Below are 17,224 nucleotides of genomic sequence, written 5' to 3' on the forward strand. Positions count from 1 at the left end.
CTCATTGAGCTACATCTTGCCTTGCTACTTCATGCACCTCCAGTGCTTGCTGTCTGAGCATGAATGGTGTCTTGCAAGGGAGAGCTGAGTCTGTGGACGTGTCAAGCAGCTTGCATGCTTCTGTAGATAGCAGAAAACAGATTAAAATGCAATTAAGCATACACTTGAATTTCATATCAGCTCTTTAAGGTGCTGTTTCCACTAAGTAGCAGTAGTACGGATACTTCAGTATCCAAGTGAATTACGTGGTAAAACCTTGGAGAGACAAGGAGGAGTCTGCTTCAAAGGATACAAGGCAGCTATGGATTGCCTGTAGTGCAAGCAGTGGATATCGGAAGCACTGCAACATGATTTCAAGCATTGCATTTTATATAAGAAGAAAGTATTCTTGGGGTCTGCTTTTCCTTAGCTTTCTCTTATAACCTAGAAAATTGAAATAGATTTGCAGAGGTATTCTTTCAAGTTAAGATTTCTAACTTTTAAATGGTGGCTGTGAAATTTCAATGAATCAGGAGGAAAGGCCATATTATATTTTCCTCATTGACTTTTTTGAAGAGAAGGTAACAGGAGAGTAGCATCTGTGACTTAATCAGAATGCAGTATTTCTATCCAAAGTTACCTGCTTAGAGGAACAAAGAAGGTTGCAGGGACCAAAAGGCTGGGAGAAAGGTGCAGATGAGATTATGCCACAAGGGTGATACATTCTGTCATGGAAATAAGACAACTGTTGCAACTTCAAGGTTAAACTAGAAATAGGAGATAGGGAATAAGGCTGAGATGGAGCAAATATTTCAGGGGAATGAAATGCATTAAAGATAACTGGAAAAGGAAGAAGAGCACTGAGAAATGGAGAGTGATGGAACAACTAATGAGAAATAAGGCTAAACTGGAGAGACCAAAAAGGAAGAAAATATAGAATGAAATTTTCTTGAAAATGACTGAAGTAATTTAAAGAACTGCACTGAAATACACATGAAGCGAGGTTAGGAAGTATGAAGGAATGCTGAGGAAAAGCCTTTTTCTTAAGTGGAAAGATTATTTAGAAAAACATTTTTAAATCCTGTAATTCGTGGCAATTTTGCTGGCATTTATTCTTATAGCACTCCTCAGGTGCCTGTCTGCTTTTATGAAGTTATATGTTTATAAGAGTGTGGTTATAAAACTACCATTAGCAGACACTGAAAAAGAACACGGGTAGTGTTGTAGAAACCATTAGTAAATATCTTACAAAAGGTAACTCAGTTAATGTTTTTTTCTTTGAAGACTACATAGGAAGCATAATACTCATTGGATGAAAAATGTTTTACATCAGGTAGGGGTTTCTCATTTAAAAATGTGGTTGTGTAACAAATCTGTCAAATTTTCATGAGAGAGCTTGAGATTAAACTGATGGCTTTTTATTCTTCAATTTTGTAAACTGTTCCTATGGTAGTTTGGCTTTTTTGTTGTTGTTGCTGTTCAATTTTGAGGTTTTAATGGGGTTAACCACCCTAACTTCTACATGAACATTTAGTAAGCATTTCAGTACAATTTAACATTCACATCTGACCTAAAGATAAGAATTTGCTAAAGCTGCATTTGGTAAATTTCGTTTCATTTTCATTTGGTAGAATGTCATTTGCAGAGTCCTTTTGGAACTCATACTGGAAAAGCTGCTGTGTGTAAGTGTTTCTCGTGTTTCTCTATGGTATTAGCAAACCAAATACCAAGCTACTAAAGACTCTGAAAAGAACACGACAACAATTCGTCACTAAAATTTATTGCTTTTCTGAAAACTAGTTCATCTGCCTCAGTTTGCTCAGAGTAGGTGAAGTAACAACAAATAGTATGAATTAAATACATGTACACATGCACGATCATATCATTATGGCATAAGCAAGTTTTTTTAAAAAAACGTAGTTTATATTGATATAAAATATAAGATCACTTCTGAATACTTAAGATATATTTAGAAAGTTAAATGTGTAGCAGAATCAGAAGGAAATTTTAAAACAGTATGATGAAGAATAAGATGTTGGAGATTTTCAGCCATTGCCTTCTGTAGGCCTGAATTTGGAAGTCTTTATACATTAGTGTGAAGATTAAGAGCAGAATTTCTTAGATGTCTAATCTGTAAAAAGTTCCTCTAGGGATTTGTTTTTGTTGATGTATGAAAATTGCAAAATTACATTTTGCAGCGGGGAATAGTAGATGAGACTACAAAAGCACAGAGTGTGGGACAAAATAAGTCCTTGCTATTGGTACTATTTAAGAACCAGAACTAGATGAAGACTTTATCTACAGCTGACCCTTATGTGAAGGAACTGGTAAACTTTAGAATCTGTGAAAATAATGATTTGGAAATGTTTTCGCACAAGGAGAAAAACAAAACCCTAGTGCCTTGGGTGAGAATTTAAAGCCTTGTCTTTTTCTAAAGCTCTTTGAAGAATTTCTTAGGCAAGGCATTGTGATGTTTGTGCTCAAGCTTTGGAAAGCCTGAAAAACCTTAGTTTTTACTAAGTATGTTATAACTAAAAGCACTCAATTGAGTGTGAGATCTGAGTTTTACTTTTTCAAGTGAGCATCTTTGTCCAAGTTTTCCTGCTAAAGTATAGGATGAAGGATCTAATTTATGCAATGAACAAATGTTTGTCCCATTTGCCTTCCTTTCTGAAGGAAAAAAGGATTTATCTTGCAGTTATGACTAAATTAAAGGAGTACTTTCATGACCTCTGTTACTGTGTACTGTCTTTTGTTAAAAGCATTCCTGAAGTTTGCATATTGAGCAGGAAGATGTTGGTGTTTTTTTTTTTTTCTTCAGGTCTTTAAAGAGTTTCTCAGTTCTGTAAGTACGCAATGCCTCTGTGTCCGTAATTAACAGTAGCTGAGAGTGCTTTCTTCACTGAAGGCTTAGTCCTGGTCTCTTCCTCCATATAGTCGGCTGACTGCTTGTAATGTACAGTTGAGGATAGCTCCCGTACAATTGTTTTTTTCTTACGCTGTAGTTGTAGAAGGTGCATTGTGCATGGATGTAGTAAGTCTAGAAGTAGTACTTCTGCATTTAGGCAGGATTCAGCCAAAAAGACAGGATGATGTAAAGTCTAGACCAAGTGCAGAAGATGAAAGGTGAGAGATTGTTTGAAGGTGTCTTTTGCTAAATACTTAGTGAGGGTTTTTTTTTTTTTTTCCCAGCATATGAACTAAGTCTTTTAAATTGGGAACATATTGGTGGTAGACCATGAGTTCAGAGCTCACAACTTGAAGGTAAGTTTTTTGGTGAAATTAGTAGCGTTTGGTTTTGGCTGTACATGAATTAGTGTTAATTTGCAAATCTTCTAGTAGTTTTGATTTCCAAACCTTCCTTTAGTGGAAGAAATCATGTTGTGTAGCAATGCTGATGAAAATCATACTAACAATTCTGGTAACAGGTAGAGGTTTCAAACTTGAAAGTTGTGTGAGTACCTGGGAGCCCATGAACAAATGTACAGATATGATGGCTGAGCTCCCCTACCCTTGCTTCAATATCTAAATGTGCCGAGGAGCATAGGTACACTTGCAGCAGTGCAGTATGACACATTTTGCCTAGTGACTGCATGCTGCCATTCATCCTTTGTTTTTTTTCACTCCCCACTGCTACAAAAATCAGGCATTTTTGGACTCAAGTACTGGGAAACTTTCAGTATGTCCTGCATGTTATTTGGCAAACCATCTATCTGTTCTAGTCAATCTGCTTACCCCAGTTGTGGGATACAAGCTCAGATGAAATGTGCTTCATATCAAAAAGCCACCAGAACGATGCATGTAAAATGATCAGCTCTTCAGTGCAAGTGACTTGCCATAACGTTAGTCTTTGTGTAGAATTAACAGGAACAAAAGCAGGGAGAGTATATAAGTTTTATGGCACACTGGACTAAAGTAATTGCCATGTTTTCAAGTGAGATTTTTCCTGTGAACTCTGCTTGAATGAATATTTTGTAGAGACAGGAGCTAATTGTTCAGTAGTATTTGTTGGGTTACCATTGAATAGGTGATAGTGATGATCTTGTGAGCTAAACAAGCCTATACAAATCTTTAACAGCAACTACAGACCAAGTTGCATTTTAGCTTTGGTCATTTCTGTTTTTACAATCTGGTGGTACTGCATTCAAAGTCCTGTACTTTAGTAACAGCTGTTCTTGGAGGAATAACATGATGCAGTAATGCAAATAGGGCCATAACTAAAGGGAAAACTTCTTTGGTGAAGCTTAAGAAGTAAAGCTGAGTCCTTGGTGAAAGAATCTAGGTATGGAGCAGAACTCCAGTACAGAATAAAATAGGAGAAACTGAGTATGAATGAAGGGGAGGGGATTAAAGTCTGATGTGTGTGTATGTTGCAGCAAAACAATACATTGCAGCCATGTCATGACTGACAGCTTTAATTCCTCCTGTTTGTATGTGAAGAGGATCCACGTTCAGTTGCCTAGCTCACAGAAACAGACTGAACCTTTTTCATAATTATTAAAAGTCAGCAGAAGTTTTAAGATAATAAGATGGGAGCTGGAGCAAGACAATTATAGTCTGAGTTCTTCCACATAAAGCTTTGTTGAAACAATTCTTAGATGCTTCCGAGGCCAGTGTATTTTATATGAGTCTGGCTGACAAGTGTCAGTTGTCTCTCCTCACTGACAGAAATATCTCCATCAGTGGTACTTTTCAAAACTTGAGCTTTGCATAGGTAGCTGTCTTTATTCATAGTAAAATGCACATTTGTGCTTGACTTTCATGCATTGATGTGCCTAATTTCTAAGGAGCCTTTTAATTTTGTATCAGTTCAAAGGGAGGAAAAGGTCTCCTTTTCTCCTACTTTTTGTCCAATTTTGATTTTAAGTTCTTCCAGGACTTACTCTGTCTAAGGTGAAGCAGCTGAGCTCTTCTCACCAAGCATCTGTTTGTGCCAGAACCCACAAGATGAGGAACATCAATGGCCTAAACAGGTGCACTGAACTCCTTTTTAACTTCTCTCCCTCCAGGCCTTGATGTAAAATTGGTGTTTGTTTTCCTAAATAAAGTCATAACACAGCCCACCTTATTTTGATGTGAAACTTAAAAGTTTTTATTAAAAGACCATTTGATATTTTTAGTGTCTATGATGATAATATTTTCTCTGGCATTTCAAATACTTCTTTCATTGTAATTTCCTCAACTGGAAGTGGTTTCAGGTAGCATAGATCATAAATTTAATCTTGTATTACAGTATAAACTTTGGTGTAAAGTTCTCCCAAATGTACCTTTTGAAAACTTCTTTTGTTTGTGACAAAGTAGTATTGATGTATTTGAGTCAGATGAATGCTACATTTTATACATTTCAGCACGATGGTTTTCATTGTCAATGGTAAATATTTGAATTTTTTGATGAATCATGTAGCACTTTTTGCTCTTTCTCAAAGGAAATTTTGTAGGGAGTGTTTTCCAACACAGCTGTGTAAGACTAAGATACAATACAAAACAAGAGGAAAGAGGGGGGGGAGGCACTTAAGATGTTAATCTGTAAGTTCTATCTGAATGTTGTGGTACATGATCATTAGGGCAACCAATGCTGAAAAGCTGCAGGATGTTCTGGTGGATCAGGTGTGCAGATACATATTTCAGCAGGTAGCAACTCGTGTTACGTCACTAGTTCATGCCACTTTTAAGCAAGTTTACTACCTGATAGTCATTTGTTCACTGCCTCTGTAATGGGAAATAGCTCATATGTATTGATCTTACGGAGCAGTATTTAACTCCTAGGTTATGGATTCATACCATTCTCTTTCTTTCCTGTCCTCTGGGCAGCAGGGAAAGCCTCAAAAAGTTAAGCGTATCTACTTTACGTTCCTCCATGTAGGAGATGCAGACCTCAGGTGGAGGAGGGAATAGAAATGTCCTGGAACTTTTGTGTGCACTCTAACAGCTGAGTTAGTAGAGTTTTATGTAACTGTTTATAAAAGACAGCTTCTCTGTACCTTCTGTGGTTTATGATGGAAAAGACTCAGTATTGGAAGCTGAGGGAGTGGAGGCAGCTGCTTCCCTGCAGAGAGAATGGTTCACCTGGTGTCTGGAGTCCTGTGACAGCTCTATTAGTACGTGGGTCTCATCCCTGCCTCATCCTCCTGCACTGTGCAGCAACCCCAGACACTGGAGTTTGTTTAAGAGTAATTTGACTGTGAGTTAAGCATTGTGTCAAGGTGTTGAAGGTTTTATGTGCATTCTGTTCAAAGTCTCCTGAGCATTTTTGAAAATACTTAAAGCTTAATTTTCAAAGTTGGTAAAGGAGCCTCTACTGAAAGTAGTCTTGAATTTGATGATCTACAATCAGCAATATCTGGAAAATTATTCTGATTTTGCTCCATTGTAGTTGTTCTCAGCGTGTGATATTCTGCCTTGAAATGATCTCTGTAAGCAGTCTTGATCCTAATCTTCCCATTTCATATGATGCACCAATGCCTTTGAGAAAAATCCAGATAAACCAGTAGAAAACCTTTTTCTCTGAATGAGATGTAATTGGAATTTGTCAGAAAATGAAATGCTAAGAGTGTTTCCTAAAGAAATGTGTTTCAGGACACCATTTTTTTTTTTTGTAGACTTGCATAAACCTGAATGATACTGAAGAAAAAGTAGTTCTTGATTGAAAAGGATTGAGATTTTCAAAGGTCACTCAATTTTTGTCCAAATTTCACAATGCTATTAGGATATGCTTTTTAGATGCATAACATAGCCCATAATAAATTAATATGAGTACGTTGACTGGAGTATGCTTTCCTCCATTTTCTGAGCACAACTGAGAACTATAGGTGAGATGGATGCACATATGTGTTTACAGTTACTTTTATCTTTGAAAAGCAATAAAAGTAAAAAGTAGAAAAAAAAAGTAGAAAAAAAAAAAGAATGAGTAGCTTATTGTGATTACCAAGTGCAAGGAAATTGCATTTTTATTTATCTGTATTTTCATTGAATCCCTTTCTGAACACTAAACCCCACTATTTTTACCCTTGGAGATCTCCCTAAGGTTCCAGTACAGAATGTTGTTCCATCTGCCTCTTCTGGCTTCTTTAATGGTGCATAGCAATCTTACGCAGGAGATAATTTTTCCTTCCCGGGAGTGTTCAGCAGATTAATATATGGCTACTACTCTCTCCTATATTTATTTTAGCACATCATATAAAAGAATACACAGCAGAGGAGAGGGGTGAAGCAACTGGATCCCTTTATATGGATAAATAACTTTAGAAAATGATCTTTGAGCTTATATGGTGTAATTAAACCCAGTAATGAGTTAAAGCGTAAATACAGAATCAAATAATGTGGAAGGCTTTTATGTTCAGTATTGAAGCATCCATTATTCTTTAGGCTTGTAATACTACAGCTTGTTAGAAACTGTTTAAGTCAGAGTGATTCAAAATTACCTGTGAAAATCTGCAGCTGGAGCATCCTGAATGTGTAAGAAACGGTTGCAGCACACTGGTGGGTTAACACCCCAAGTCAGCAATTGCATTTCATCCTTCTGAGCACTTGGGATGCAGTAAACTTGACGAATAGCAACTCGGACACAATGCAGCCGCTCAGAACAAGTCCCCAATGCAACTTCATCTGGGCAAGCTGTAAATTTACCAGTTACAGCTCCTTGACATCTTCAGCTTGATAAATCAATACACAGTATGGAAGTAACTCTGGCTGGGCCGTACTTAAGAACTGATTGTACCTCGTTAGCTTAATGCCTAAGTCACCAGTCGGTGGGTCTGACAACAGCTAGCCTCCAATAAGGTCCTCCTGTTAGCTACATGCTAGTCAGCCTACACTTGCCTCTTTGACTCCTTCAGAAGTGCAGATAGCTGGATTTGAACTGCTTGCATGTGTGAAATGCACACTGAGAAGTCCCTTTAAGACTTCCTCTCTCTAAGAGGAATCATAGAATCATAGAATATCCTGAGTTGGAAGGGACCCTTAAGGATCATCAAGTCCAACTCTTGACACCGCACAGGTCTACCCAAAAGTTCAGACCATGTGACTAAGTGCACAGTCCAATCTCGTCTTAACCCAGCTTTATTTTTTTTTGCTCCTTTTCTCCGGTTTCACATGAGCTTGAGTATACCCAGTCTGGAGAACACTGAGGACATAATGTAAATCCCTATTGATTCTTTGATTCCTGTGTTTGAGAACTCCAAAACTGAAGTGGGTGGAAAAAAACCTTGGACATACTAATGTGCTTACTGCTGGGTTTGCATGATGTTTCATCCTACTACTGTGTTTTCTGGGTATAGATTTTACTGTTTGTTACTGAGGGTCAGGATATTCATACTTTGTGGATACTCCTGAGCATTTTGACTGATCAAGCTGAGCCATTTACAGTACCAATCTGCATAGCGTGATCATGGAATATTTGCAAGTGGCCAGATGAATTGCAGTGGCCAAATTAATTTTGGTTGCAGTCAGTGGACTGCCTGATCACCAAAGCTGTAGGAGTTAGAAGCTGTCTCCTGGTTCTCTTGGAACTTGTGTGAGGACATGTGGTCCAGGCAGTGGAGCTGTTGGTTGCTTAGAGTCTGCAGGTTGAAGACTCTGCTCCTGACCCCAGAAGAGTATGCTGGTGCTGGGAATGTGGTAACTGTTTACTTGTAAAGGGATGTGGGGGGAATGTGATGTAGGGTTTTAGAGCATTGCGTCATTCCTAGCTTCTTGTGAATGCACATTCTGAGTTAAAAAGCAGTAGAGTTCTGCCTGCAGTACAAGATTGTGGAATTCCCTCTCCCAGGAGCAAGCCTGAGGTGATAGGGGAGCAGTAATCCTATACTTCCTATTGAAGCTACAGAGGTGTGCACAAATTAGTCCATTCAAAAATTGCTCCTTCTGAAGTTGAAACATTAAGGGAGATAATGCAGATTTTGCAGACTCCATTTTTCTCTCTTCTAGAAGTCTAGAAGTGTGGTGCTTAGTTCATGATTAGAATTATCAAGCACTCTGGTAAGTGATCAAATGCAAACACACTATTTGCTTATAATATTATGGACCCATTTAGTAATCTACAACGCCTGTTGGGGGAACAGCAAAAAAATTACTAGTTAGCTTTATTTTTGCAGTCTGTGGAAAATACTACTACTAATAGGTTTCATATCACTTTCTGAACTGCACTGAATATGATTTTTCTTCTCGTTGGAAGAGAACGATTTTCTTTTCTTTAACGATTTTCTCCAGTGATTAGAAGGTTCCCCCCTGAGAATGCTCATCAATACCTGTTACTCTAGTTAGACACAAGCATCTAGAACAGAAAACTCCCTGGCTTGCTTTGCCAATCTGGCATAGCAGTTTATGAACTGCTTGCATTAGGAATCTGCTGGATAAGGGAAGTAATAATGGCCAAACAATGAAATATCACAGATTGTTCAAAGGCAGAGGCAGTAAGACGATTAAGCACAGCCTTGCTTAAATGTAGAAACAATATGCACAATATACAACATGCACAGTAGAATAACCCGTTCTATTTCATGGGAGTAAAGACAGTACTATGCCAGGTCAGAATAAAATTAAAACAAAATTTATCTGTAACAAAAAGCAAGTGTGTAATAGGGTTAGACTGAAGTTGTGAACTGGAGATGGTGCATATAGGAGCCTTCTCTTCTATGTTAACCAAGGAGGATTCACAGGCAACAGACTTATTAGGTTAAGCAGACAACTTGTTCTTGAGTGTCACGAACAGATGACACCTACTTGGCATTCTGAAAGGCTTTCAGGATGTATGGATGTGCTAGACACCAACAGAGGTATGCTTCAAAGTTATTTTCCTAAACGTCATTTTACAAATTTGAGGTAAGCCACATTCTGTTTCAATAACCAAGTGATATAGTTGGGTATGCTTCCTTACAGGTAAAACACACTGTGCTCTCAGCTAGAATTTTATTTCTATTCTATAGCAGTGAAACCTTGGGTCAGATAAGGGGATAAAAGTTTTCAGGTATTGCATTCTGATGAATAGCTAGCTGTTATTCATTATTTATCTATTCCAGAAGCTTAATGAACAGCTGGAAAGCTAATTATTGAATTTCTGTATTTGTGAAGAATAGCACTTCAGAAAGTGCAGAATGAATACACTGAATACCACAGACAAACTTCTGAATATTCACTTAGATTTAAAAATAAATGTACTTGAACTATGCATGTCCTTATTTATTTGTCTTTAATGACTTTTTGTCACCATTTAAGCACTTCTGAAGGTGAGCACAATGTGAGTTCAAGTCAATCAAATCAAGGAGCATCTGTATAGAAGCTTACATATTGTATTTGTAGTATTGCGTATCACCTTAACAGATTTGGGAAAGAACTAGAATTCTTAAAAAGCTGGCTGGTATGATGGTTAAATGGTTATGAATAATATAATGGTTCCTGGTATGGCTAACTCCTCTGAGTAGGAGCAGCCAGTCTGTCTGACAAGAACAGTGATGTTATTTAACTATTTGTGGTCCTTTTGATCTCTTGCTTCCCTGCACTAGCAAAACAAGTACCGTAACTTAGCTTAAGGTTCATCACAGATAATATTGAAAGCAGTATATGATTCCACATATGTTTCCAGCAAGGTGATCGTTTTGAACGTCTGTGCTGTTCCTGATGGTCTAGAAACTAAACCAACAAAAATACACAGTGAGCATTCTGCTTACAGAGTGTGTGTGTGTGTGTGTGTGTGTGTACATATAACATATACATGTATATATACATATACATGTATATACATATACACACACAGATACAAACTATATTCTAGGATCAACAGGAGGGGCGTATGGAGGGTTGTTTTTGTCATTGCCTCTTCTAACTCTTGATAATTCCATAGATGCTGTCAGGGGAACAGAAGTGGTATCATGTGACCTATCAAAAAAATCAAGGCAGCTCAGTTTTCCAACACTGGAGTAGCTTTATTTCCTTGTATTAAAAAGTAATATTTGGGCATGAAAAAAGAGCAAGGTGAAATAAAGTACAGTTGTCTTGGTACCACTTTGAGTTTTTTGAGTTTGAATCAAAAATGAAAAAATGGAGGGCGTGTATAAAAATACCAATCAAACATCTTAACTCGAGCTTTCCTTCTTTTCAGAAGGAAGCTTCAGTAATTTTAAAACATTTTAAATACCTTTTTGTATCTAAAATCATAGGAACAAAGAAGGTCATGTTGCTGACATTTATGAGGTCCTAGTGTTCAGCAAGTCATTTAAGCATGTGTCGCGTAAAACCTGTGACTAGCTTCATTCCTTGATAGCAGTATGCTTTCCCAAATCTTACTTCTCAAAAAACTTGATCTTTAAAAAGTCTAAATATATGTAACTCCCTTGAAACTGAGCTTTTTTATTTTCTGGATGGTTTGCATGCCCTTAAAGTCTGAGCTATACATTCTATTAATTGCTCATAGCTAAATGAGGCACTCAGATGTTCTGACTGATACAGGAAATATTGAGCAAGTCCATGGCTGTTCTATGTCAGTGTATGCAGTCCAATGGATACTTAACTTTGCTTATAAAAGGATTTTAAGAGCATAAGCAAACAGTTGTTTACATATTCCATTCTTGACTATTAAAAATGTGGTTTTAAAAAAATGTTTTGGAAACTTTTTGTGTGGTTTTGGGTCTATTCTGTCCCCTCTCAACACCCAGTCCCTTTCTTCTTGGAGGCAAGCATTTGGGGAGTTGGACTCTTCATGAAAATCTTTCATCCACAAAATAGAGTACTGCAGAAAAAAAAACATTACTGTGGTAATGAGCACATCCATCTGGGAGAAAAATAGCTCTTTATTTTTAATAAGTACTTAAGAATAGGCTTGGAGTTCCTACTGAACTTAAAGACTTGATTGTGCTAGCTAAGCATAAGTAAGAAAATTTAATTCTAGCATCCTGGGTTAAGAGTCCTTGATAACGATGGAATATAGTTAGGAGATCAACTTAGAAGGGATGTAAACTGCTTTGTGAAAGTTGTACTTTGAGCCCCAGAATGCAAAGAGCATGCCATCTTTCTTATGGATCTGAAGTGCAGAGCTGACCAGACAGAAGGCCCATCATGCCAAATGAAAGAGCACAAGATCCCTGACAGAAAATTTCAGATTCTGGGGTTCATTTTAATGCTAAGTACAAAATAGTTCTCCTGGATTTGTTTGTGAGCCTGAAGTGGTACAGTGTACACTGTCTGGAAGATCATTGTAGGCTTCTTGGTCTTTTCTCGTCTCTTTGAAACAGATGTGTATGTAGCACTTGGGATAAGTCACAATGGTTATTTAAAGCTTTCTTCTAGTCTTGTTAGATTTTATTTTCTTAAAAACAATTTTTAAGGTAGGGCAAAAAAGTGGGGAAGACTGAATTTCACAGTGGAATTTAATCATGAATGGTGAATATAAAAAATAAAGATTTTTTTGGTTCTTACAATCCAGGCTTACCAATTTCAAATATTTTCACCTCAGACAAATTTTGCAACGCTGGGGGGTGGGGGAAGAATAAGCATAATGAAAGCTAGTATTTGTGCTATGTGTTAAGCTCTACATTTAGACAATCAAAAATTCTTAAGTAGAACTACTGTGTTTTTGCATGCTTGTGATGATTTATGAAAAGCCACAAACATTGGTAAGGAACTTTAAAGTGAACAACTATGTGTTCCTCTGAAAATTGTTCACTGATCTTGCTGTTCCCAAGAACCATTTAATGTTGTTGTAACTATGCTATAAAATGAAGTCTCAGTGGACAGGGGGAGTGGCAATAAATTCTATTGGTATGTGTAACAGGAAAATAGCAGTGTATTATAAAGATCATGGTTAAGTTCAAGACAAGTTAAATTAGTGTGAAGTTAGTGCTGTAAATATTAAATTATTGGTTTAATCTATTTGAATTCAAGGCAAGTGTTTGCTGTCATGATAAGGTAAGAAAGCATGATCCTGTCAGTGAAAGTTTGCATTGATTACTCTGGGTGACTAATGGCAGGACTACAGAGATGAAACATGGTGGTAGCTTCAGAAAAAATGGGAGGAGATCTGTTGACACTTCATTAATGTACCTGTAGGATAACATGTTCACGCTGGATGTGGACAAAATATATTCCATTTTATCTAAGTCAATAAATTTTCATGTTATTCACCACTTGAGATTTTACTTCTGTATATTTTTGTATTTTTTAATTCTCTTTTGCTTGAGTTGATGATGTATATTATTTTCAAATGGTAGTTAATTCTCTGTAGTAGCATTGAGAATTGCAGAGGTAATCTACAAAAGAATCCAATGTGTTATGGAAGATAGTGAAGATTAAAAAAAGAATAGCATAAAACTTGCTTTAAGTGGCAAGCTCAAATGGGAGAGTACTGTAAGAATCAAAGTATGGCAGTTTTTTTTGCTTTAAACTTCAAAATTACTGTTTGGGGGTATCATGAAGTCTCCCAGTCACAAAATTTAAACATGAAGACAGACCAAGTTTGTATAGCAAAGAACTTCCTATTTTGACTGAAACCTGTAAGGCAGTTATTTTTCTAATTAACAGAATAAAGTATGTCTAAATACATTTGTGAGGATGTTTTACATATCTTGTTTTTGTTTGTAAATAACAACTTTACTTTAAATAAAAGGTAAGACTTCTGCAAAGACAGAGGAGAAATGTCCTGCCTGTGTCAGTTGATACTGCATGCATAGGTTTGGAAAGACTCAAACAGGGAGTTGTGATCTTGTGTTGCCAGGTTTACCTAAGCTTGAAATTCGCTAATTTTGTTCTTTGAATCAGAAGGAAACGATCTGATATTTAATTTGCATAATTCACATGTACCTAGAGTCCTGTGGCAAATGAGTTAAAGCTAGTTATTTGGTTAACAACCTTGTCCAGTTTATTTAAAATTACAGATTGTTGCAAATAAAATACCAGAAAATCCACCCTTGCAATCATTTTAATTAGACTGAATAATTTTTTAAGTTTTCTCCCTTCTCTTTGTAGAGGTACTGAGTGTGTCAATGTGCTTCTTCCCTCTGGCATTCAATTATAAATGATAAAGGTTTTGAAAGCTGTTCTGTGGTAGGCTCTTTATTTTGTTGTTTTAGACTTGCTAGACTGTCCTGGTTTGAGAGAAGTTGCAGGTTTATTCAGTGATATGGCTGTGCATTGCCATAACTGCCTGGTACTCACTGTGGTACTCCTTGTGATTCATCCTAATAGTGGGGTGCTTAGGCAGCCAGGGAGCACGAAGCACATTGAGCCAAAACGACGTGGAAACAGCTTGCCTGTTGTTTAAGTCCTTATTTTGGGAGAGCATCTTACAGCTGTACACAGACACAGGTCTCAGGACACTTGTCCTAGACTCAGAAACCTTACTCTGAAGGCCTTTTTTTAATGTCGTAGTAGGACCGAACTTTTTCGTGTTGATCTGCAAATGATATTGAGGATGGTTGAGTCCCAGTTGAAGACATTGAGAGCCTCTGTTGATGCTACTACTGCTGCTGAGTAGCCTACTTAACATTATAGGTATACTTCTGGAGTTGAAGTGCTGTAAGAATCACCATATTGATTATACAAAGGCTACCAAAGAGCTCTCCATATTCTAAGTGGAGAGAGACTGACTTTTTTTAGCTGGAGAAATCCATACTTGGGTCAATTGAAATAGCTATAATTTTTGATCTATTTATTCAACTGAGGAAATGGAAAATGGGCTTTTTATAATACATCTTTTAAAGCATGTTAAAAAGAGTTTTTAAACATTAAAAATAAAAATGTGCCTCTTTCAGCATTTTTCTTTGAAGTGTATTTAAATTTATATTAAGTAAAAATAGCAATGTGCAAAAACCCTCTTTTAATTTCAGATTAAATATTGCTTGATTTACCAAACAAAAACAAACAAAAACCAAACATGTTCACATTGTATTTTTTTGTCACAGAAAAAAGAAATGGGAAAAAACAAAACAAAACAAAACACAACAAACAACAGAACTCCTAGCTTGTGTTTTTGTGCTCTATAGAACATGAAGACAAATCTTACAGTAACTTTTAAAAACTCTTTTACACTATTTAAACTGTAAGTTGTAGTTCTGTTCCCTTCCTTCACTCATCTCTAGACCCAGGGGAAAAACAGATCTTTTCCTTCTCACTGTTCCTTTGTTCCTTTAATACACTGGAATATATTCACTCTGAAATTTCTCTTTCAAGGATTTTTTCAGCTTAATACTTGAAGCTCCATATTCACTCTTCTATATATAACTTTTCTGGGTTATAATTGTTAAAGACAGGCTTTATACACATGTGTATATATATATTAAAAAAAAAAAAAGACCTAAATGAAACTCGAGTTATTTTATCCTGGACTGTCAGTAAATTTTTTTGACTCTTAGTATGTGAAGAATTTTCTATTCAGATCTGTTTCTATCTCTCAGTGTTTAAGTGCAATTTTTGTAATTTTACTGTATGCTAGGTAGCATCAGTTCTGTGGGAAAGTGGTGCAAAAGTAATCCAATAATCACTCCAATAATGAAGCCAATTTGCATCACTTTGGCATTGTATTATTAAAAACAAATGTTTGTCTCCAAGGCAAATGAAAGAGTTAATATTTTTGCAATCTTTATGCTTTTGTGCTAGGAGTAGTATTGGATTGTGGAGTGTTACGTTCTTGAAGAGTTAAAACAGGGAGAATGTTTTCAGTAATGCTGGGCATGCTAGTTGACCTTTGCACACAGTAGATAGCTTTCCATTTTTCTCTCAAATAAAAATATTTTACTAGATACAGTGTTTAAATCAAATGATGCTTCAAATAATGTAAAAGCTGAATAATTATTTTAAATTAAATTGTGGCTTTCACTTCTGCCTTTCTGGCATAATTCAGTTAGTGCTCATCTAAGCCTTAATGTCTCTGCAGTGTATTTGGGCCGCTTGAATAAACTGATGGTTAGCGTAATTTTTTGGTACATGTTCAGTGAAGGAAATTATATGTCTAAGCTAGCCAGAAGATACAGTTCTGTGACCTGGAGAAGAAGGAGGGAAATCAGAAGGTATACAGGCACGGCTCCTCCCCAGTGCAATAGGGTACCTGAGAAAGCTTCCCACCTGCTGTCCAGAGCACTTTCCTTGATGGCTGGATTGTGAAATAGTGGGAAAAATCAGGTATTTTCTATCATAATTACCCCATTTTTTCTGGAGGTAGTGGGGTGGAAGTCATTGTGAGTTAGTGATGAAGTGAAATATGTGACTATTCAGCATCGTGACGTTAAAAGGGAAGCGTGCCAGTGGTGTGGTAGGTTTGTATGAACGCTTCGCTGTGGCTTTGTATCAGAGAGTATGTTCTTCACATACCTCATACGCAGGTATCTGTGCCATCTTTCTTTCCAGATAGTTAGAAGTAAATCACAAAGCATATTATTTGGCCATGTTTTGGATTGCAAAAAATGCAGGTGTGTTTTGGCTTAAACTCTGTGCATGCATTAGTTTCTAGAAAGTATCTTATTAGTGGCACGTTAATGTGGCCCTAGATACAAGATAACTTGTAGCTTTCCTATCCAGAATGATTTGGACCTATTAATTCCTAGTTTGATATGCTTTGCTTGGCCAGTGCAAATTTCCTTAACGATTTCAAGTGAAAGTGAGCTTTCCAAATAGACATGAAATATCAAATATTTTGAGATGCTGCCAGCGAGACAGTTATTTCAGAATGGTTCTTTCCAGTCAGGTGTTCTGAAAGAGGCCAGTGACAGGATCTGCTGGGAGGATGACAAGACGCATGAAGGAATATGAACAATGAATATTTAGATAATAGTAACATTTTTTTCAACGTGAGAAGCTGTTGTTACTCTTTGCTTTAATCTGTTGGTAACCTACTATTGTTTTTAGGGAAGCACACTTCTTGCATAAAAAGTATGAGTTATGTAATTCATCCTTTATATCAGAGTAGCAGTAAACATTGCATTTGAGGGAACAGCTGTTCAATAAAAACACAGTTAAGAACAAGGTACTGAAGCAAGAGTTTTAAAAAACAACCAAGAAAAACACCCCCGTGTTTCGGACAAGGAATGATCCAAGACTTCAGAAAGCATTTAATGTACTGATCTTCATTTAAAAACTTCCAATTTCTTGAGATGAAAAATGAATGTTTGGATCTGATTTTGGTCTTCCAGGTTTTCATTCAAGCCTCGAGAGAATATGGGTTGGCTGGATTGCTCCTCTAATTCAATTAGATTACCTTTGTGGGAGGAAGAGGTTGTCTGCAAGTGTATGCAATGTGAGAACGGTGCTCATCTTGCTAAAGAAA

At 36.8% G+C, this 17,224-nt stretch overlaps 1 protein-coding gene and 1 long non-coding RNA gene across 2 annotated transcripts in view; one reads left to right on the plus strand and one right to left on the minus strand.

Annotated features, from left to right (window-relative positions):
• The window catches only part of LOC137863093 (uncharacterized), a 508,128-nt gene that overhangs the window by 63,462 nt on the left and 427,442 nt on the right, over positions 1 to 17,224 (minus strand). The window lies entirely within an intron of this gene.
• RORA (RAR related orphan receptor A) overlaps positions 1 to 17,224 on the plus strand; it is a 409,489-nt gene that overhangs the window by 16,720 nt on the left and 375,545 nt on the right. The gene's annotated exons all lie outside the window — the stretch shown is intronic.

This window comes from Anas acuta, chromosome 12, assembly GCF_963932015.1.
Source record: "Anas acuta chromosome 12, bAnaAcu1.1, whole genome shotgun sequence".
Lineage (NCBI taxonomy): Eukaryota > Metazoa > Chordata > Aves > Anseriformes > Anatidae > Anas > Anas acuta.